Raw genomic sequence first — 23983 nt, forward strand, 5'->3', positions numbered from 1 at the left:
ACCTTAACTTTCTTACTCCTAGGCACACAATATTTGTGAACTGATTAATACCTGGCAACAGAAGGACACTTTCTCTTCAGACTGACTTGCAGTGTAGTTGTGAGATTTAATGATAATTAGCACTAACCCAAGCTTTCGGCACAAATTATGTTTTCTGATGGGATCAAAACTTCTTATCCTTCGTGTCTTATTTATAAGAAGTTTAAGATGGAGATAGCAAGTTGAATAGGTACTCAATTGACTAAATCTATGGAAAATACTTGAAAGACTGCTGGGAACATACAGAACTCTGCCTACATTTGCCTTTCAATTGTCTAGCAGTAACAGTTGGGTTACAGGTGTAGAACAGGGGTTCCCTCAGCAGGGAAATCAATATGGACAACCACAAGTGCTTTGGGGATACATAGCATCATCAGGGATTGTGATGTTGACTGACTGCATGTGCATCTCTTTCTCTGAGCTCTCTTGGGCTTTGTGCTCCAGGCTGAATAGGTGTAGTGATAAAATACCACTGTAGGTTCTAAAGACAGTTTTTTCCTATAGAGGAACTATAGATATTTCCTATTTTATGTAAACTGTAGTAAAAGGGCTTCAAACTACAGCAAATGACATCTCCCAGACACAGTCTCAAGGCTTGGCTGAGCAGGCAGGGAAACTCTTCCAGGGCTCTCATGCAGGAGGCACGTGACTCCTTGTGAGCGGTTTAGATCCGTTAACTCCCTGATATGGCCAGACTTCTCTTCACATTGTTGTCTTTCTGAAAAAACAGTACTTTTATACAGAGACCTCCATGCCATCAGCCTGGAAAGAGCAGCAGTGCAGATGATCTCGTGCTGCCTACACTAAACCTCAGAAGCCCACCATGAATTTACCCTCCAAATGTGGGTCAGGGATTCTTCCCTGTCCTGGGAGGCCCAAATGGCTTGGACTGGACCCAAGTGAAGGAAGGAAGTGCACAGAGACAGGACCTGCAATAAACTCAGGAATGTACAGAAATAAAGCATACTTGTCTGTTAAATTTTTTCAGGTTAGCCACTTCAAAAAAGCTGCCACAAATGATCAAGGCACTTGAATCTATTGAGGGAGTGTTTCTGGTATGGCTCAAAATTGAATATTAATTGGTTGTATTTCTGTAGGAAAACCATCCCAAGCCTGAGATTGCTATACTACTGAAAGGTGATGTGCCTCAGCATTTGCTTAGGCAGTGTATGATCTAACATATGGACACACTGCAGTCTTACTGGCAACCTGCAGTAGCTCTAGATATACTTGTGTAGAAAAATGAAGCAGCAGAATTTTGGTAGTAGTTATTGACACCTATGCATATATGATGATAATTACTTCCCATAATTATGTATTTCACAGGCAAGATATGGAATAAAAAGTGATAATACTAAAATTAGGATATTGGTACTGACATGGATGTTTAATTGTTTTTCTGATATTGGTCGATAAACAAATTAGAAAGTAGCTAATCCAGTTAAGTTAATCACAAGTGACATGTGTTTATGAGAATGAGATATAAATGGACCTGCAGGTATTTTGTATTAATATCAAGGATTTATATATTTTTGTGATTTTCACCTATAATGGTAATGGTATATAAAAAAAGAATAGCAAATGTGATTATAATGATCTGAACAGGCTCATTCTTAATGATATACAGCTACCTTCCTATTTTTTTATCAAAGCCTTTCTCTAATATAAATGCCTAGAATCTTACTAAAAATCTGATCTCATTAGGTACACCATCAGCATTAAAATAGTGTATTCTAAATCTCAGTCGTTTAGAAGTGATCTGTACATGAAAAGATTAAACGAAGGGCTCACCAATTAGTATAAATGTCTTAGTGGAACAGAAAGTGACTTCAAAGAATTTGATTATATATTTGGGTGTTCTGATTTTTTTTTCTTTTTTTTCTGAAGTACTACCAATACTTTAAACTTTTTTTGCATAATACTGGAATATTTGAAGCTTTTTTATCACTTTGGTGTGCAAACCGAATGTAAGGGGAGGAACTGAAACATTTAAAATTATTTTAAAACAATCTCTTTTTAGTTTTTTGAGATAAAAATGATGGACAATTAAATGTAGTCTTAGGCTGCTTTTGGTCTTCTGCTGCACCAGTGTTTGTTTTTAAATGGGCAGTGGGATGGAGTTTGATGTAATATTTAATCCTTTTACCCACTCCATGATACACTGCGAGCCTTCCTATGAAACCCTGTGGTTGTGTCAGTGTACAATCACTTCTGAGCACCTTTGCTACTTGGTTTTACCCATATCACAATCAAATGGTATCAGACTGTGCTACAGAGTCCAGTAAGACTTGAATTCCCAAACACCCTCAAACTGGTAAAAATCTGAAGCCTCAAGTCCTGCACAGAAGGCTCCCTCCATCATGTGAGGAACATTCCAGTCTCAGGCTGCTTTAGTTCAAGGCACATTATCTTGGAGCAGCTGGAATTTCCAGCTTCCAGTCCTCCTTCTTTGGGTTGTGCAACATCTGGCAGCCCAAAAATGTTTTACTAAAAAATGGCATTAGAATAGAGTCACATGCTGTGTCAGGGACAGCTTGGAAAGAAAGCAAGTATTGTATCCTTTTGTGTGCAACATCCCTGTGCTGTGGCCTGGTTTTCCTAGTAAAAGATGCAGCACGGTTTTTAATTTGGATTATTTTGGTGAGGTTTTTTTTAGGCAGTGATTCTTAGTTTCCACAGAAATTTAAGCAAACTGAGGCTTGTTTTAGCCACTCTGCAAGGAACACTGCATAATTCAGGTATAAACCTTTTTCACTAGGGCACTACAGAGTGAAGATATCCATCAATTCCTTATTACTGCTAAACCTTTCTGTTTCCTGATAGAGTAGGAAGCAGGGTAAGAGTAGTACATTAGAGCAAATAGTATATTTTTGTAATACCATATGTATAAATATTGGTGCAGTGGTGGTAGTTTCCATATTAAGTGCCAGCAATTTTTTTTCAAAATCTGCTTACAGCTGTAGGTTCAAAAATGCTTGGCAAGGCAAAAAGGTGGATAAAGTATTCCAATGGTGAGGGTTTGAGTGGGGAGTTGAAGGGGAGTGGGGAGTGGCATAACCACAGACTCATGTATTGCTGTGGGAGCAGGAAGGAGCCCAGATGTACTTTAAAAAAATCTAAGGGAAAAGGCTTTTTTTCCATCTCAAGCTGTATCAAATTCCTCCCTCCTTAGTGTTCTTAAATATTCCAGCATTTTTAGAAATTATTGTTTTGTGAAAAATGTAACTATATATAATGGGTATATATGATAAATTTACACAAAATTATGTCATTTTCAAAGATAGGAAAAAAGCCATTACTGCAGTACAAAACCACTTTCCTATCACCTCTAATAATGTTTTCCACATCTTTCCATTTGAAAAAGAAGTGAAATGTACCAGCAGGAGGAAGCTGTTCATACTGGTTCCCAGCTGCGGATATGTCAGTGGAGATAAATACATGTCCTCAAATATTACCCTTTCCTGAGTACCAATTTGCACACACCTTAAATTCCACTTTGACAAAACTAAAGCTTTCCAAGGTGCTCATCTGCTCCCTCAGCAAGGTTTTGAGGTTTCACAGTGTTTGTACAAGAAGGTTCAAGGCCTATGTGACTAAATAAAAGTAGCCCAGCTGCTGTAAATGGCAGCTTTTCTTTGCCTTTCTTTTGGAGAAGCGGAGGTCAGGGATATACATTTATTTTCTTTGTCGGCGCAGGTTTTCCATGCCCTTCGAGCCCTGTTCCTGCCTGCTTGCTGGCTGGGTTGTTACTGGCTGAGGAGCAAAATCTGCCTTTCTGAGCAAAATTTGGCTTTCTGATCAGACTGGTCAGTACTCTTTGCAGGAACCTTCCGAAGCTGGAAGTCTAGCTGTTGTCCTTGAGTCACGTTTTTTATAATACGTACCAAATCTGCGTAGGCTTTCATTTGTTTTGGAGTCCAGGGGTGAATTAAATGTCCTTTCTATCAGATTTATTTGTCCCTCAGCTCAGAAAACTGGGAGGATTATCCTGCCTCTTCCCTCAAACCATTGTGTTCAAGGTCTTGTGTAGAGTTTAAATGAAACATTTTTTTTGCAGGTATATTTTCTAGAAAGGGGAAAAAACTCCAAGAGTTCTTTATTTATTTATTAAATTCGTGTCACCTCAAAAGCTGTTTTTGCAGACAAACTGCTTTTGCATGTTTGCTTTTGTAAAAGATATGTTTATGTGAATGTTCACCTTCTTAGTGACTTCCACAGGGTAGGACCCTCTGTGCTTTTGCATCACGTACTGTACCTTGCTGAAATTACCTCTGGGTTATTGTAATGCCAGCTTTCCATTAACTAACGGACTATAAAAAAATTTAAATTAAATGCCTTTGGGAATAGTAAATGACAAACTTCTCAGAATGTGAGCCTTGCAGCCCAATCTCCTAAAAGAAGAACCTGCACTCTGGCTTTATAGCTGATACACAGCTAGTTGGCAGACAAAAACCTTGCTAGGGTTTCAATTTACAGCCTATGATACATAGGATTCTTTCTTCCTTATAATGCTTTAAACTGAAATTGAACTTTAAATTAACTTGACACTGCGCTGTTTTCAAGTCAGATAAATAACTGTGTTCCTTTTACCTTTTCCATAATATATTTGATATCTCACTATTAAAGCTTTTCCTGAATCAAAATTATGCATTTGCCTGTTCTTACTTTCCTTAGGAAAAGAAAGCAAAACATAACCATGTAGCTGTAAGAAGTATTGTTTGCACTTTGACAATTATATAGTTTTGCAGTTTAGGAATTTGCAGTTTTATTTCCATTGCTCACTGTAGCAGCTTGTAGTTTATCTCTGTGTTTTCCTCACAAAGCTTTGATCAATCAGTGGCCTTCAAGCCCCTATGCATGTAGATATCTTCCATTTACATCATCAGAAGACCCCATTCTTTACTTCAGAACCCCATTTACATCTGTGCAGTGTTAACGAAATGTTAATGAAATGTTAATGTATCAACATTGTTTTGGAGTGTTTGGGGGTTATTTTAATGTACTTTTGAGCTTTTTTTAAAGCTGTTTAGGCCTACACAGTGCAGGTATAAGTGCTTGTGAAACACATCAGTAGTTACAATGTGGTCAGTGGTGTCTTAATCTGACACCTGGTAGCATAAAAAACATTTATAGATGATAGATGATTTATTTTCATTTATAGCTTGATAGATGATACCACCAGGAAGATAGAAGAGTTGCCTTTAAAAAGGCAGATGGATTCAAAGTATTTTACAGAGAGTTAAATGGATTCAAAGTATTTTACAGAAAATCAAATAAATACCTGTTTTTCTGAACATGCTGTGTAGTAGAAAGAAGGACTTTTACAGTAGAACAGTGTGTGGTTTATTTTTGTTTTCCCTGATTCTCACACACTTAATTGAACAAACCTTTCTCATCAAACTGGATTTTGAAAAGCTTACACTGAAGGACATACAGTGGCAGAATTTACAATGTTAGCATGTTGAGGAAAATGTATTTCTTCTGTTCCTGGTAAAAATATGCCTAACACTATGGGTCCCTATGTGTAACTTAAAAAAGGTATTGAAGTACATCCCTCCGTCCCTTTTTCCCCCAGGAAAGCATTCTCCAGACAGCTCCCATTTTGTACCTTCTGGCTTTCAGCAAGGCATTAGCATTCCAGAAAGAGTTTCACCAGCCCTTAGGCTTTAACAGTGGTCAGGACAGGCAGAAGGAAAAGCTACCAAACACTTTCCCAGAAGGAAAAGCTACCAAACACTTTCCCTCTTAGGCTTGGAACTTGAATTGTAACCACAGGCTTTTGGGAGTGTATTAAAGAGCACAGCTTTCCTTGCTTTCCCTTTCCCTTGTTTTCCAATACTGGAATGACCGAAAATCCTTTTTTTTTTTTTTTTTATAACCAGGCACAATGAATAAATATTTGGAGTATTTCATATCTCTGAATGTATTAACAAAGGAGAAAAAACACACCTCTACCTTAAACAGGACAAGAAGTTATGCAGACCTCCCCAACTCAGACAGAAATTCTCCTAGGGGGAGGAATGCCACATGTAATTGAAAAGTTATTTTCTCAAATAAGGGTGAAATACCAGGGCCCTATTTTGGATGCTTTTCACTGCTTTATAGTCTGGTCATCTCTGCTCTGTGCCCACCCCGACCCCCACACTCCCCCAAGGTATTCAAATGGAAAAGCTTTCTTTCCAAGGTATCTGCACAAAGAAGGCATTCGGTAGCAGAGAAGATTTCTTCCAAAAGCATCTTGGTGTGCTATGATCCTTCCCCAGAACTGAGCTGAATGTGCTGAGAAAGGACTCTTGCTCCATACCCTGTGCAGTTTCGGTCCTTTGGGTGGATGCTGTCATTGCACATTCTGGGCCATGTGCCTGAGCGTACCTAGGCATTTATTTGAGTCTCTGCCAGCAAGTATGCCAAAGAGATTATGCTTCATATTTCATCCCAGGGAGAAAAAAAGCCTAAATGGGTTTATCATGGAGTTTTCATTCACTCTGTCACTTCTCCCTTCTTTATAGTTCATTGCTAGACTTCTAATTTTTCCCGACAGCATTGCACACCCCTGCAGCTGGTCTTGCATAATGATTCCCTCCTCCTAGACTGACAAGAGTGGATGCATAAATCTACTGCCATCAGGGTGCCTCCACTGCCCCCTCTCCCCCCTGGAAAAAGATCTGTCCCCTCCCCACCACTCTCATTTACCACCTACTACTGTTGCCTGCTGAGCCAAGATGCTGCCTGTGACTGTTATCTTGCCTATGCTAAACATCAGAAAATGCCTCTTTTTGGACAAAAATACTTTTTTTTTTTTTTCCTTCTAGTGATAACTATTAGTGAAAATTGGAGTGCCTTTGGGAATTGTATTTGATGCAAATATTATAACGTATAGCAATGGAGTCCTGTGAAAAACTCCTAATGCCATTTGAATTAGGAGCTGGATGGTGAGAAGGGCTGTCAGGAGCAAGAATGTTGACCAAAATATAGGTCTTTAGGAGGTCTTAAGTTAGAGATCCCAGTGTTCTCTGAGGCCCTGTATTAACTCAAAATGATTGCTTTGAACTATTGAGTAAGGGCAGCAATGTCAAATCCAGGGCTTCCCAACTGCTGAACTCATCAAGCACATTGACAGTTTATAAATCAGACAGGACTTGTGGACCCTTTACAAAGTATTGTTTGCAAATCTCTTCCTTAGCCCTCCATCCTTAGCTATAGCAGTAGAATATTGCAGCTGGAAAAAAATCAACGTATGACTAGTCTAAAAGGCAGCAATGTCTGTTCCTGTTCGGAAAAGCAGGCATGAGGTGAATGTGCAGTGTACAGCAAGAGCTTCATCATTCTTTACCAGCAGCCAAGAAATAGGTAAAGGTCAGTCCCTTTCATCTTCCAAGAGTCTAATCCACAAAATACTAGATTTCTCCAATAGGAATTTGGTGTTAGCAACATGCTGATAGTCTGGTATTCATAGTTGCTTTTAAAGTTAAATTATTATTTTTCTTCGGCTACAAGTGTTTGGCAGTTTTCTCTGACACTGTCCTTATGATGATTCATTCTGCAGTTATTTTGAAGAGATGGATAAACTACAATTGTTTATATACAAACAGAATAAGGCATTGGCTGCCAGAAAACAATCTCACTAATATTTGACTTGTTAGGTTGCCTCATGTTTCATGTTTTGGCTCAGAGAGAGCAAGTTTAAAATTAATTGAGAAGAATTTCTTTCTTTCTGACTCTGTTCAAAGCTAGTGGTATTTTCTCCTCTGTAAATGTTCCAATTGATTATAAAATGTCAGAGGTGTTAGCAGTGTCAGTGACCTTCATCTATATAGCTGAAATAATAGGCAAGACTTGCTTTAGGACACCCCGCAGTTGCTGACAGGTTTTGTTGCATCTGCAGCCAACTCTGTATCATTAACGAGGGAAAAGGGTGGATGAGGGAGTGTGGATTGTAAAGTAAGAGTGCTCTCACTCCACTAAATTTACTTGAAAAATGATCATTTTTTGTGTCCAATGCCATTTTGTACTCTTCATGATTTTCTAATTAAGCCTGGAGGGCTGTGGATCCAGGCTTTGATATGAGCACTATTGACTCTCCTCTTTCCAGAGAAGAGAACAAAGCTTCCTCACGGTGCTGCTGGATGCTAACTGATGAAGTGGTTTTTCTTCCTTGCCTTGGTTACTGCATAAAATTAGGAATCTCACTCTGGTGACTTCATGTGCAGAGCTGCATCCTTTCAGTAGACTTGCCTGCCAGCTGCCCATCATGCAGAGCTATTCCCAAGTTCCTTAAATTTGACTTTGCGAGTCAACTGTTCCTATTTAAACAATGAGTTTTGAAGGAAACTATGGGCATGCTGAAGAAAAAGCTCTTCATGTCTAACAACAGTCCCTTTTAGAGTCTGTTTGAGGCTAAGGCTCAACTTTAAAAATGGTCATGGTGTTAGTTTATTTGAAATAATTTTATTAGAGAAGTACCTGTGATTATGGAAAAATGAGAGAAGGAAGAATATATATCCACTTGCTGGGTAGACCCATGTGAGTGGTTTTCTGAGGAGATTACCCCTTTCTTGTCTCAGTGTTCCTTTGCAGCAGAAGCAGTGATTGAGTCTGATGGCCAGTGTGTTGCTGGGGTTAAGAGAGAAGGCATTTGCAGTTCTCTTTGCAGAGAAGGGAAAGGGAGAAAACTGTGATGACAGAAATGTCAGAGCATTAAGAATAAGGCTCACTTAGATTTGAGGAGAAATTTCCAACCTGTATGGCATTCCTTCACATTAATGATGGAAAAATCTGTTTAATTTTAATATCTTGTCTTTATGGTGTTTTAGGACTGGAAATCCTGAACTTCATTCCCTAGATATATTAACTATTAATAATGTCTCTATTCCTCTCTGATGAGAGCAGGTACAGAGAGAAACAGAGAAAGATCTTGCTGTATTGTATGAGGGTTTGTTTGGGGTTTTTTTTAGTATTAATCAAGAAACACACATGCTTAAGAATTCTGAGGCACACATGCCTCAGAATCGTCCAGAAGACTCTGAAAAGTCAGCTTTTTACTGTGGAGCAGACCTGTGGGCCAGCTAAAAGAATTGACACATGGACATGATGGAGGCAGCTGGAGGGCTGGAAAATGGCTGTGTGATGATCCACGGGAGATGTGGGCTTGTGCCTGACCTTGGGCCTTGGCACAGGGAGGTGTTACTGGAGGCTGGTGCTGGCAGGAAGAGGTGAGGAGTGTGCAAAGGATTCCACTGCTTTCCCTGCAGACAGGGCTGAGCCATGTGACACAAGAGCTGATTCAAAAATAGTGTCCTGCCTTCAGAATCACAGCTAGAAAATATATTACTTTAAAGTTGGAGTTTCTTCCACGGGAAGTACTGCCAACTGTCTTTTACCCTCAGTTCCTTCTTTAGTGTTACCTAGTGGAGGACTTAGGATTCATTCTCTCAGTTTTCTTACCAGGTAGTTTAACCTAAATGCATTAAATCCTTTCAGTTTGTGACGTGCGACAAGATACTGCTCATAATTTGAGATTGAAATAACTTTAAAGAGTTTTTGTATAAAAAATACACATAGATTAGGACTGTTGAAAGGTACCTTGTTGGAGAAGATGCATAAAATAAAGGTGGTGGCAAACATGAAAAAAAAAAGGTTGGCTATGTTTCTGAAAAGCACAGACTAGTCTTTGTTCCCTTTGGAAAAATAATAGGATAATTTGGTTTGGAAGGGACCACCAGAGGTCATGTAGTCTTATGGCTCAAATCGAGGCCAGTAAGATCACCTAGCTAAGAACATATAAGGTATTTAGCAGTCAACTCTACATAGGTCAAAACTTAATAATATGGTCATAAATTTCTTGGGATTTCTGAAAGGAAACAAAATTTTTTGTAATATGTCTCCTTTGTCTTCATCTTTCAGAAGTTAAAAAAAAAAAAAGGAAGGCTCAAGCTTTCCTAGTTCTTTACTATGTATTTCCTTTCATTTTTAGATGGAAATAGAAATTTAATCAGGCTAAACCTTACTTTCCATACTCAATTATTCCCCAGAAAGTTTAAATAAGTGTAGATGTAGGCTTTTCAAGAATATGCCCCTAGAAGCTAATTTCTGAAGCAAAGGGAAACTGGAAGGTGACATTGCTTTTGAAAATTGAGCCTTAATAAAGGGCTTCATTTAGTCATCCATCCTTGAAAATGGATGGTGAAATATGTAAGGGTTGAGAGGGAAAGGGAAAAAACAGAGATACAAGAGAGTGATACCAGATGAAAGTACAAGGTAATTTACATCCTTGGTTAATGTCCCTGTTTGAAATTATTCCTGGCTGGTTCAGTCACCCAAAAACTGGCAGCTCAAAACTAAATTCTTACCATAAAGTGTTCTTGCCATAGTCTGGGCTTTAGCAGGTTTGTTATGGAGCTACTGTTGTCATCTAGAAAAGTGGTCCCTCTGAGGGAGAGTTAGGATGCTCTGTAGATAGGTTTCTGCTGTTTTGCATGTCCCCAAGGTATCTGGAGAGGGCACCTGCAGTACAGAAGAGCAGAGAGCCATGCTTATCAATAATGGCAGCTGTAATGGGTTTCCCCTTCTCTGAGGCAGTGTTGGGTGTGCAGCAGTCAGGCAGCGTGAGCCTCTCTCACTGTGTCTGGGGTGTGGGATGTTGTGCTGCTCCTGCAGGAGGGAGCTCAGAGCCTGTCTTGTTGTTCCAGGTGCGAAGAGTGAGGGGGACAGCCCAGGGCTCAATTCTGGCATTCAGCAAGTACCCCCAGGAGCACAGCTGAACAATAGTAAGCACTGACACTGCCTGTCTCCTCTTGAAGTCCCAGAAGAAGTGGGTTCTTGTTTCCCAAGCTGTGGTGTGCACACGGATTTTTCATGTGAATTTCCTGTTTTCAGGTAAGCTCATTTCTTCCTTCTTTTTTTTAATACAATAGAGTTTTCTAAATGCAGAATTATATTCTGGTTTTCTAGACAAATTTGTTGCTATTTATCAAGACTTTCAGACATTGCTGGAGCATTTAATAAGTGTTTATTACTACTAATGGAGATAAAACTTCTAGGAGTCAGTCTTGCAAGAGGCATTAAAAATTAGCAAAGAAAAAAAAAAGCAAGAATAGCTTGGCAGAGGTTCTGTATTCATAAAGCTATTTATAGATGATGTGCTGGGTAGAGGAGCAGGTTTGTGCCTCTGCCAGCAACATGCTGCAGCCTACTGCTGTGCTAGTGCTTGCCCTAATTTTGCACTTACAATCTGAGTCTCCCAGGGGATGCTGAGCAGCTGTGTGGCTGACCTGAATCTCAAAGGTGTGTGGGTTTGACTGTGACTCCGAGGATGATCGGAGAGATTTGATCAGCTTCTTTTCCAGGACCTGTTCACATCGATTAGCATGTGTTGGCTTGGCTTCTCAGAAACCAGCATGTGAAACCTTCTTCTTTATTCCCAAGTAGCCAAAGAGATCTGAAGGAAGATTGATAGAGGGGTTGCACAAACATGGTTCTCGGTCTGTTCTTCAGCTGCAAAATGGTTTTTTGGCGGCTTTCTTAGGGCTTGAGGTGCTCCTGGAGGCGCTGCCACTGAGAGCTCTGGTTCCCGCCTGGCACAAGCCTGGAGGGGAAGGAGACACGCTGGGATCCTGTGTGCCACCTTCCTCACGGTTACCAGTAATCATTGTCCCTAAACTGAACTTTTGGGAGGATAACACTTATCCTTTCCAGCAAGAGAAACACGTGTCTCCTGCCTGGCACCAAAAAAAAAGGAAACAGTGGGAGGGGAAAACAAAATTTAGGAAGAGCCAATTTAAGGAAACAAGTGTATTCTAGTGTTTAACTAATATCTGGCCTCATGCCAGTTTTGGAGGGATTTTGTTTAGGGTGTTTTGTTTTGTTTTGTTTTGTTTTGTTTTGTTTGGGGGGGGGGTATTTATTTTGGATGCTTCTGTGTTTCATTTTCCCTTAAAAACAAACGGGGAAAGGAAGAATTGAAATACAGTTTTCCATGCATGTGTGGTACAGAATGAATGAAAGTGAAAACAGCTGTTCTAAACCAAAAATGTACATTCTGCCTTTGCAGACTCATTTATGTACCTAAAATCATGATTTTTCGAGATGTAGGAAAAAGCTTGAAATGACACAGAAATAGCCACTATTTAAGCTTATTTAGAAATGCACATCAGGCAAGATGAGTATCACTGAGGAACAAAGGTGGGTCCTGTGGGGGATGTGAAAGTAAGACGTGGACTCACTGAAAGCAAGTAATTGCAGAGTAATTTTGCTGTGGAATTTTAAACCAATTATGTGAATAACAGAGCATATGTTCTGAAAGTAGTCAGAAGTGGGTTTTTGTGGGTATAGCTAGCATGGTTTCAGAAAGCCTCCGCCTGGCTGGGGTTAGTGCTCCCACAGCTGAGACAACGTGAGTGCTTGCGTGTTTGGCTGCACATCACTGGCTTGCTGAAAGTCGACCTTTCTCAATCTGTGTCTCCCATGGTAAATCTTCCCAAAAATGTACAAAGGTGTGTCTGATAATACCTAGTGCCTCAGCTTGTTTCTATGTCTGACTGGAAAGTCTGGTGTTCAAAAGGCGCTTGATCTTTTATTTTGCAATTATTAAATGTTTTGATAAGCTGCATCAAACTACATCAAATTTTACTGAAATTACTGCAAGTTTCACATAACAGGACTGATTAAAGGTGCTATTTCAAGAAGCTTTCACTAGTCTAGTTGTTTCTTGAGCTCTGTTCTTTTGAAAGGGAGATTTGCATCCTTTTGCTTTTTAATAAAATGAGACAAGTACTAAAAATCCACTATCAGCAGTTTTGTGTGAACACCGAGGCATGTGGCTTATTGCTCTCCAGTATATAAAGGATATTAAATGTGGATATTAATTTTCTTCTTTCCTCAATCACAAAAAAAAAAAAAAAAAGGAAATGTTCAAATGAAAGGGAGAAAACAGTTTCTGGGATTCTTCAGCATTGCCTTTTGTAGTATGCAACTGGGAATTTTGATGCCTAGTGGATATGAAGTATTTCGTAATGTTAAATGTACGTAAATAAGTATAAAAAATTGGGTGTTTTTTCGGGTTTTTTTTTCCCTTTACAACCGTTAAAGCACCTGCATGGTAGAGCACTTGACAAGTGAAGCAAAGACTGTGAGATCTCTGCTAAACTTTCTTTTGTTTCTAGCTTTCAACAAACCTCCCTAAACTTTGTAGTTTTCTCTTTAAATGGTTGACCAGTGTAAGCATTTCTGCAAATTCATTTCACGTGAAGATTTTGTCTCTGAAGTTGTTCAAGTAAGCATAGCTGCAAATCTGATTCACTTGTGTGGCACTGAACTTCACATGTAAATCATGCTTCTAGTAAGTCAGTATTGTGCTAGGAGGTGCTAATGGCTGCCATCAATCAGGGCTAGAAAAAGTTGTTCTCCTCTTCTCCCCCAGACTAAATGAGACAGCGATTAAATGCCCTTTTGTTGCGTGATAGCTGAGACAATGGAAATCAATGTCCAAAGCACAAAGCAGAATGGCAAGTCTTAAGTATAAGCGCTAAGCCATGTGTCCCAAGGGATTGGCATGTTGATTTGCTTACAGCTGAGAGGTTATATGAAAGGAATAACTGGGGAGTGTAGGCAGCAGGAGAAGCAGTAATGCTCCTTGGACTGAAGCCAGAAGGGAATATTTACTGGGAGACTTCTCAGTGGGGCTGGGGTGCCATGATTTTGCCTCCATGCAACCCAAGCTCAGCTCACAGTTCAAATTTGATCTGTAATAGGCCCTCGTATAAGATCATCATCAGAAAATATGATACCATGGTTAGTTGTGGTATGTTTTTACACAGGCCACTCGAGAATGAGTAGTATCTGATCGGGTGAGAAGCCTACTAAAGTAAACTTCACCTTTCAGCTTTTTTGAAAGTGCTTCAGCTGGAAAGATGAGCTTACACTCGACCAGTGCTGTTATGGCAGTGATTTAGATCCCTGGAATAGGATTTGCTGCATCCTGAGAACACCCACTCCTCTAAATGCCACCACTGTGTTCCCAAGCGCTTGATAGGTGCAAAACTTACTCTTGCATCTCTCCTAAATGAAATTGCACTGTAAGGAATTCCAGTTTGCTTATCCATTTCTTGTAGATGCAAACAGCGCCTCGATACTCTTAAACCACAACAAACTTGTTAACTAATTTTGTCCAGAGGACATAAAATCACTTAGGTAGCTGAATGTGTTTTTCCTGTCCTCTTCCCTCCAGACCTGCTCCAAAGCTCATTATGTCAATGGGACACTTCCTTTTGACTCCAGCTCACAATTCTGCCTTGGCTTCATTGCCTTGCTGAAAGGGCCTTGAGTTATACAGGACTGCTTTGTCTCTAATCTGTGTGGGGTTTTTGTTTTTGTTGGGGGTGGTTTTTCTGCTTTTGTGCGAAATTGTCAATGCATTGAGAACAACAAGCCATTGCATTTTACTAATGGCAAAGCACACTGCTGTCATGCAGCTCATATGCTGTTGGCAGCGACTGTAGCTATATGATGCTTTGCAGCAGCTGGGCTCAACTGAGAGAAAGCCTTTTGCAAGTTTAAGGCTGGAAGAAACATTACACTAAAAAACTATAAATTTTTTTTGTGCCTGAAAAGTGTTACACACAGATGACCAGAGTCATCTGAAATAATACTAGAATTTGATCAAAAGAAAATTTATCTGCTTGGAGAGCTCTGTATTGAATTTTTTCTGTGGGGTGCTGCATCTGTTAAAACTCTTTTGAGGGCTTGAGCGAAAGAAAACAAAACTACCTGTATTAAGGCATCCACAGAAATCAACAGGCATTAGCAATGGACTCATACAAAACCTGTCAGTTGGTGTTCCTTGTCCGTATTGCTCAGTGATAAGATGCTGTCTTTTCCTTGTGTCCCTATCAGGGAGACACTGTTCAAACTCATGATCTACTACACTCACATTTACTCTTTGGCAGTATTGACAGCTGCTGTGAGTGACACACTTCACAATCCCACTGTCTTCATATCAATTCAGGTGTCCACCTTTGATGTTGACTCTTGTTCTAGCCATGACTTGCACTTCACTTCTGCATTAGGTTCTCTATTAAAGTAAAACAGAGACCTGAGGTACCAGGATAGACTCTTATTTCAGCACAGCAATACACATAATGCCACATTATATACTGTTTTATATTTAACTATTATGTGTGTAATTTTGAATAATTACAATTAGGCTTTTTTAAGTATCTGCTTCTATATTGCAAGCCTTCAGCGGTTCAATAAAGCAGAGCCATTGACTTGTGTTTGATGTGTCCATTACCTCCTGCAAATGCTTTGGAATACAATGGAGTAGCATGCAGACTTCAGAGCTGTCATGACAGGTATTAAGAATGTGTCAAATCCCAGTGATGACTGATAACATATCTGTCATTTGTGATGGGATTATTAGGAAGAGGAAAGCCACTAGGAGAAAGATACTCTAAAAAAGAAAGGGGGGAGGGGGAGGGGAAGACAAAAAGAGAGAGGATTTACTGTTCTTCAGAGCTGCCTGGTTTAATTAAACCTTGTCTAGTCCATAAACAAATCTATTAACTTTCTGTATGGTTTGGCAGCTTATGCACTTAAATGCTGCTGCAGTAATTCCATGGAATTTATGTTTCTCTTTGGTGGGTAGTTGCACTCTAGGTATTGTGGCTATGAGGAAGATTCTTGACCCACCTGTACATGGAAACAGCTATTGTAAGAGTAGTGTAATTTTTGTCTTCCAATCAAAAGTTTAACAGAGTATCAGGGAAGAAAGAATCCAGCAGGCACATAAAATATTTTCTGCATGGAAAATTATGTTGAACTGAGAAGAGAGAAGAGTCTGCCACTGCCATTTGATTTGCATCTTTGGTTAGTAAAAGAAGGATTGCCTTTTTTTTTTAAAGCCTGAATGTGTGTCTTCTGTGACACACATTCTGTAGAAAGAAGGCTGAGCTTCATCTCACTTGTAAAACTGGACTCTGCTGAATGAGTCCAGTGTGCCTAGTACACAGACATTTTCAGGTGTTTCAGGCTGAGCCATAAACACATCCAAGATCTATAATCAGTTAAATATTAAGACGAAGGAAGCATCTTGTCCAGCTGCCTTCTGGTATTCAGACAATGCCAGAACAGAGGTGATCTGAGTTTCTTGCTATTAAGATCCTTTTGGTGCAGAGTATCCCCAGGAGCAGCTAAACGAGGTAGTTATCTGATATAGCCCCTACACACAGGGATCAATTTTGAGGGGCATATTAGATATCAGGAGAGGGCGAGACTTGAAGCTCAGTGGACTGAGACAGCTATTCCTTGCTGTCATATGCTCCCTGAAATCCCCAAATTTCAGCGTGGATTCAGCAGCCTTTGAACAGAGACTCATCACAGTGTCCAGATTGTCCCTATATCCTTTCTGCTGATTTATCTTATAGCCTTGTATGAAACCTGGTCTTATCTCTGCCCCTTCCACAAACACAGCCAAGGTGCCCCTCACCTCTTCCAGAGTCCCAGCCCATCAAGGATGCAAAGGGAGTGGAGGTCAGTGCAATGCCCAAGTGGGCACTTGATGCCACTGGATTGTTGCTGGAGGGCAGTTGCTTTGATGGGTGTTCAGCCAGAAGTCCTTGGTGGCCAGTCATACTGGATGCTTGGAGAGAGAAGGCTACTCTGAAGGTGAGCAGAGGACAGTCTCAGGTTTGAGAAGCATAGATGGAGAGCAGAGAGACACCTCTGTGAAGACCAAGCTTTGTGTCACAAAGTGAACAATATTTGATTGATGTTTGAGTGATCATTGGTATGTCAGAGGCATACAGTGACGTAGCCGAAAGCCAAATGTTCTCAGGTGGTTTTGGGCCCCATTCCTCACAATCACCACCAGCAAATCAGCTGACCTACACTGCCCATGTCTGCCTGGTGTCACACAGCACAGGCAGGCCAAGCCCACCCTGCTCCAGATGAGCCACTGCTCTCCTCCACTGGTGTGAACTCCCCTCTCAGGTTAGGTCACTCCACAAGCACTGCCGGGGCTGGGGTGGACAGCCAGCCTCCTGTCCCTGCTGAGTGTGTGGCAGTGGCTGTATGGGTGCTGGGGTGGGCAGCCAGCCTCCTGTCCCTGCTGAGTGTGTGGCAGTGGCTGTGTGGGCCCTGGGGGAGCAGAGGCTGTGAGCTGCAGGGTGAGCAGGGATGGTCCCTCCTGTGCGTGCTGGCAGCAGGATTCTGTGTGTGCACCTTGGAGGAAGAGCAGGCACTGGGGCCGTTGCAGCACGCCCATGGGCTCACACCCTTGCTTACCTCATAGAAACTCACTCACCTGTCCAGGCCCTCAGGAAAGACCTTTTATTTTTCCCATCTCATGTTCACCCCACCCACAGAGGCTGGCTGAGCGAAGATCGAAGTGCAACCTGAAGCAAGGACACCAGGTTTTAAATGTGATGTATTGCAGCTTAATTAATTTCCCAAGGTAGAAGGTAGTTCTCTCAAGGTCCTCATGGCAAGCATCCCAAAACAGTGGTTGGGGAACCCAAAGCTGGTTTAGCTTAAGGGATGTTAAAGGAGCTTTTTTTATTATTATTATTTTCTCCAGAAGCTGAACTCAGCATTTCTTCACAGTACCTTGAACTGTACACCCAGAAACCATTAATCATACTGTAAAATCTTGGCTTCAACTTCCCCCTTTAATATGTAGGTGATTACCATACCATTTGGTAAGGTGTCTAGCTGGCTGACAGTACCTCTGTTCACAATGCTTAAATTTGGTTTTGAAAGAGGAGGAACTGTGGGGAATGGTGCTGCAGTGGAGAGCCTTCCTCCACCAGTCTTAGGTTTGATTTTGGCCCCATGTAGATGCCACACAGATGTTAATACATATTGGTGACAGGCAGTCCATGGTACCTGATTTTCCTCTTCGATGGCAGCCCCTTAGCGAGGACACTGGTGCAAATAGAGACTGCTGGCAACATTCACTGTCTTACTTTTTTGTTTTGTTTTTTTTACTCCACAGTGCTTTCATTGTCTTTTATATACTCCCATAATTAATAGATTTACATTCTGAATGGATTTTCTGTCCCAAGAAAGGACTACAGTATAGTGCAGATGAGCTTGGAATACTCCCTGAAGAAAGCTATTCCTTCTCTGTAGTCCCCATCTTTTTCTCAGTTCAATAGGTTTTGTCAGTTTAGGAGAAGATATGGAAAAACTTATCTGGGGGGCTATTGAAGAGGTTGAGTGGAGACTCAGTTTTTTTGGTTTTTTTTCATTTTGCTGTACATGAAGTGTCTTGAGATAATAAGCAGTTGAGGGAGTCACTGCTGAAGATCATTGAACTTTGAATGAAATTCCTTTGAGTGTCCAAAGTCAACAGTGCCCTGCATGGTCTCAGTGTGCTCAGTTTCACATATGGTCACACTTAGCTACAGTTCAGTTCTGGATTAATTTTTTAATTTAGTGCTAGGATTCGAACCATGTTTTGAAAACCAAACCAAACCATGACTACTATCCCAATTTAAATACAAAAGAATATATTTAACCTGAAAACAAAACAAAACAAAACAAAACACCACAAAAAAAACCACCACCAACAACAACAAGAAAAACCTTTGTAACTCTTGAGTTCCTAAAACATTTGAATGAAAACTGATTTCCATGCTTATTTGGACAAAGTAAAACTTGTCAAAAAATTAAAGATATCAGCAGTACTTTGTGGTTGTTCTTTGGGGAAGGGGACCTGGAAAGAAAATATTGCAAAATTACTTTTTGCTGATAATAAACAAGCCTAATAGGAGATCTCTGTTTTGAAAATATGTAACTGCTGACATGAGGATGTTGGAATACTTTTAGTGCTGATAAGGAAAAGAAACAGTCATTGGATTTTTGCTAATCTTGAACAAAAACTCATTTTAAGCTCTGGTTGCTCTGCATGGTAGCATTACAGTGTGTCTCAGGAAGATTTCTTTCACCTGTGAGTTTCCTCTATTGTTCCTATGTCTGAGAGTTTTATACTGTATTTAGAGGTGAGAGAATGAGAGAGAGAAAGAGAGGTTTGGTTTTAAGGAAAATAGTGTACTACTCAAGAGTCTTTGATAAGACTTTCAAGGTGGTGTTTGCAAATTGAAATGTTGCAGCTAAGCTTAGGTTAAACTAAAAATATTGTATTCATTTTAATTGGTTGGTGCACATGCCATTCTGCCAGTCCCATCCCAGCCCATCTGTAGTTTCCAGTCAGCTGGGACCTCCCTGGTTAGCTGGTAAATGATGGAAAGTGACTCAGTGAGCAGTTCTGCCAGCTCCCTCCATGGATCCCTTGGGTGGATCCCATCCAGCCCCATAGACTTGTGTGTGTAAGTGGTGTAGCAGGTCACTGCCCATTTCCTCCTGGATTACAGAGGCTTCATTCTACTCCCCATTCCTGTCTCTGAGCTCACGGGATTGGATACCCAAAGAACACCTGGTCTTACTATTAAAGACTGAGGCAAAGATGGCATTAAGTATGTCATCCTTTTCCTTACCCTTTATCCCTATGTTTCCCCCCACATTCAATAAAGGATGGAGATTCTCCTTAGCCCTCCTTTTGTTGCTCATGTATTTATGGGAACATTTTTTATTGTTGTGGAACAGTCATAGAAAATATTTTAATGTGCTACCTGGCAGCATGGTCTCTGTAGTATACAAATTTCTTTTCCTCTGATCTCTTACACACCAATTGTATTGAGAAAACATGAATTAAATGGAAACAATATATTTATTGTGACTTAAAGTTGCTTTTATCATGGTTGCTGTTGTTCAGGTTCCCAAAAAAGAATGAAAGAGCCTGCTTAAAGAGGCTCTCCAAGCACTCTGTATAAGGGTGGCTCTTTGTTCATAACTGCCAAAAAAGTAGCAGCAAACTATGGAGAAAAAAAAATTCTTTTTAATTTTAGACCCTTGAGTCTTGATGCAAAGTGGTTTATATTATTTCACTTCCTAGTTTAGTTTAGTTTTAGCCTGGGTCATGGGTCACCAATATGTTATGTGCTTCTATAAATGGGCTATGTGTCCCTTGGTAACACCTTGAAAAAATAGTAATTTGAGGGGTTTTTTTAAGCAGTAGGCAGCATCCAGCTTCTCAGATCAATCAGTACAACCCTTGTAAATCTTGTAATTTAAGTTCCTCATGGACTAACTGCTTTGAGGTGGGATTCTCAGACTCCAATTCACAGCCCCCTCCATCCTGTACCTTATGCCAACATTTCTACTTTGCATTAATGCATGTAGCCAGGGGCTGGTAAGGAGAAGGGAGTGTGAGAATTTCACACATCACTAAGAGCAACACAAATGCTGTAGCAAGCTTTAAAATGGAAGGAGAATATTTAGAAGAGTGACAGAGGAAATGGTTATAGCTGGACAAGAGAGCAAATAAAAGCAATCTGCCTTTCTGCATGACATATATTCAATTAGTCTGACACATCAGAAAACAACAATTCATAAGAGAAAGGCAGGAACAGTAAGAAGGGAGGAAGATAAAAATTTAGCAGAGCACTTCAGAACAGGGACATTTCTGCTATGTAGAGCTTGACCTAGTGTAACTTTCTGGAAACTGTATAGGCTAACACAAAACTATTTTTTGAATTTAGAACAGAACAGAGAATTGATTATGTCATGGCATGTAGCATGCCATAACAGAAGCAGGGCTTCTGAGGAGACAGAATTGGTTTTGTTAAGCCAAATTGCATCATTACGGAAGTAAGAAGCAGTAGGGCTTCAAGCCTTTTCAGAGGGACTTGACTTTCTGGACTCAGGATTCAAAATCTTCTAAGCATAGGTGATGGCCTAATGCTTAAAAAGTATTTTGTGGCTTAAAACTTATTTTTTTTACCCTGTAGTTATCTGTAAGGTCTGCTATAGAGTCAGCCATCTGTATAGTTACTTACATTACTGAGTGTTTCATATCTGGCACACAAAAAAAATATGTTTATTCTTTTCCTCCTGGTGTGAAAGCCATTTTCAGTCAATAAGCTGTCAAGCTACCCTTTTGTCATCGCTGCCTAGTTGTGTTCTTTCACATCAAGTCTCCTGAATCTTGCCAGTCTAATGTGTTAAATTCTTTGACAAGAATGTTCCAGTTTGGGAGCTGAGAGCTTTGCTTGTTTTTCTTCATGAATGGAATGAAATGCTTCTTGGTGAAAATACAAGAACAGTAGAAACTGAAGAATCCAGGCTTTCTTCATAATCAGCAGAAGGAAAATGAACACTTTGGAGTGTTATCCACTGCAGCCCTTGAGCTCTTCACCTTGGACAAAAGTAACTGCATTCTCTAAGTGCCTGTTTTTCTCAGCTGATAAAGAGAGGCTAGTTGGCTCTCTGTGAAAGCTATTTGCATGCTGTTGCTATGGAATATTAGGAAAGATGTAATCCAGCATTTTGGTTTCAGCAATGAAACAGCTAGGCAAAGACCTGTGTCTCTTCTCCCATGTTTCTATTTACAAATAAACAAATAGGTACCAAAAACTATTCAGCTTTTGCCTCCAGTTCATATGGCAAAGTTGATCTGTGAGGTCCTTTCTCCTCCCCCTACCCTGTTTGTTTTTTTCTTCTTGGAGGCAAGCTTGGCTACAAAAAGATTGCTTTAAAGTTTGAATATTCAAACTGAAGCTGATTTTAGTGAAGTATTTCAAAAATAAGCTGTTTATATCCCTTTCCTTAGAACTCTTGCACAGTAGTGCCAGGAAAGCTTTACCAATACATGTAGTAAACAGATTATTCTTCTCTCACATTAGCCTTTTCCCTGCTATGCCTGAGGAACTCAGTCCAGATTGACATTTTGAGACTATCTCATATTTCATGTATTTTTTATACTCACGATAAAGCAGAAAATGGGATGCACTATTTAAGGTCAAAATAATTTTGACTTCTGCCTTCCACTAATTGTATTTCGGGATGTTGGTGGCCTTCTAAAAAATTGTTTATCCTCAAGATGTTCTCAAGCTTTGCACAGAAGGCAAGGATGGAAAGTGTTTAGGATCAATTTCTGCATCTGTAATATGTTACAAAGGATTTTCCCCTCCAATATCAGTGCAGTTTTCCACCTATGTTTAGTCTCACACAGCACTGCATAATATTTTTATATGAAAATACATGATATCATGTAGCAAGCAGTAGGGAAAAGTGTGCATTAGGCTAAAGCTCTGTGTCCACTCCACGAACACATTGGTGTGGGCAGGCAGAGCAGGCCAGGGTGACCAGCTGAGCCATAACTGTCCTCCTGTGACAGGTCTGCTCCCACCCATGGTGGTGTGAGCTCCAGTGGATAACTCTGATCAATTCCTGTGCCCAGGGAAAATTACAGTGATGGGATATACTTCATTTGATAGAGCAAAGAAATGATCTTGTGAAAAAAAGGCGCAGGACTTTAGTGGGCTTCTTCCTCTGTGGGCTGTGCTGGGCCAGGCTAGCAAGTGTTGGGGGGCAGTGGTAATACTGTACCTCTCCAGCTACCCATTGAAGAAAGAGCTTGTCCAAAGCCCCACTTATAGCTCCATTTCAATCCTCTAGCCCGGCTGGTTCTTTTGATTTATTCCTGCCATCATCATCTGGTCTTTGTTGTGTTGATTTAATGATCTTGTTGACAGTGTCAGTCATTTGTACACTGTATTTTCTTTTCAAAATGTATTTCTTGTATTACCTTGTGAATTTTCACAAGGTAAATTCTGTGCTTGGGTCTATGTTGTTTATGATTTAATTTTATTCATTTTCTTTCCTAATTAAATATACTTAGCCTTTCAGTTGTATTTCATATGGAAGCTTTCCACAGATGCATTGGATGAGTTTTATTTTAATTCATGATACATCAACTAGTGATTAATATATATATAAATACATACATATATAGCTATATCTATATATCTATATCTATATCTAGCTTTATTTAGTTCCAAAAAGCACTTTTTGAAAGAGATGAGCCTATAATACCTTATTTAAAGATCTCTGACTCATGATTGCAGGCATATTTTTTGATACAGAGTAATAGAGAAGTAAGCTTTAGCTTTGATCCCTGGCTTTTCACTTCTGAAAGGAAACAGTTTCCTGGATCATTTGCATACCATCCTTCTCTCAGGCTTTTGCTGGATACTGGATAAAGTGAGGCATTTAGTCATCTCTGCCCAAATGCATCCTCCAGGGCAGCAGCTGGTGAGGGGGCAGCCTCCTGGGCCCTGCCCCGGGGGTCTGGCAGGTCTGATGGGGGTACCTGTGCAGCTTTCTCATTGAGAGTCTCATTTAGCAGCTGGCTGGAGCAAGTGGAAAAGTCCTTCCAAAAACTGTCACTGATTCATTTCAAAATTGTATTTTGCACTTCAGCAGAGCAAAAAGGGATGTATATGCCTGTGTTTCAGACCAATCTGACTTGCTCATGTTTTTTTATCAGATGGTGCAGCTTTTCCTATGCTGGTGCTCCAAGCCAGCCGGCTTGTTTCCCTGGAGGCACAGGGCAGTGATTCTGAACTTGCTCAGTGCTTCTTTCTCTTGAAATGCTGCTGTCCTTTGATCTTCTTTCCCCAGGCTTGGCAAACAGCCCTGCCGTCAGGATCGGTGTGAGGTGTCCTTCAAAGCTATAAACCCGGCTAATTTGTTGGAAGGGAGGCCATTGTTTCACCTTTCCTGCCTTGCTACCCAGTGAGCCTTGCATGGCCCTTCAATGGCTTCCTTGTCTTTTTTTAAGTGTGTTTGGGCAGGCAACAAAACAGAACAAGATGCAATGGTTGGAGGTTTTTTGTTTGTTTAAAAAAAAAAAAAAAAGAGAGAGAGAGAGAGACACAAATGTTTCTTTAGTTCAGCCTACAGCACTTAATTGTTTTTTTTCTCTCTCAAAATGTATCTACATTTATATGGTAGGAAGATACCATTTTATTTTAATGCCCTGCCCTGCCCTACCTCAAAATCCAAATCTGTTTTGTCATTCTCCCAAGTTACCTTTTGCCCATAGTTT

The 23983-nt window shown here is 40.3% G+C and overlaps 1 protein-coding gene across 5 annotated transcripts in view; it reads left to right on the forward strand.

Annotated features, from left to right (window-relative positions):
- The window catches only part of PLXNB2 (plexin B2), a 250146-nt gene that overhangs the window by 68220 nt on the left and 157943 nt on the right, over positions 1–23983 (forward strand). For all 5 annotated transcript variants that reach the window (XM_083859523.1, XM_083859522.1, XM_083859525.1 and 2 more), the window contains one exon: positions 10728–10914. The gene's annotated coding sequence lies outside the window, so the exon portion shown is untranslated. The remainder of the gene's footprint in view (positions 1–10727; positions 10915–23983) is intronic.

Source organism: Zosterops lateralis (assembly GCF_965231275.1).
Source record: "Zosterops lateralis genome assembly, chromosome: 4".
Lineage (NCBI taxonomy): Eukaryota > Metazoa > Chordata > Aves > Passeriformes > Zosteropidae > Zosterops > Zosterops lateralis.